Genomic DNA, 209 nt, shown 5'->3' on the forward strand with positions numbered 1-209 from the left:
GTTTATAAACTATGACATTTATAAATGTATGAATCATATTGTTAAAAACTGACTTTGAAAAATAAATCTGTTCGTTTTTTCTTATAAAAAACTAAATAAAACATAAATATTGGTGGTAGTTTTTGACTGTGTAACGTTACATAAGAAGGTGCTGTAGTCTAAGGAAACCAAACTAACTCRTGGTCCATTGAGAACATGTTTGAGGTGAA

This window comes from Austrofundulus limnaeus, unplaced genomic scaffold (genome assembly GCF_001266775.1).
Source record: "Austrofundulus limnaeus strain Quisiro unplaced genomic scaffold, Austrofundulus_limnaeus-1.0 Scaffold388, whole genome shotgun sequence".
Lineage (NCBI taxonomy): Eukaryota > Metazoa > Chordata > Actinopteri > Cyprinodontiformes > Rivulidae > Austrofundulus > Austrofundulus limnaeus.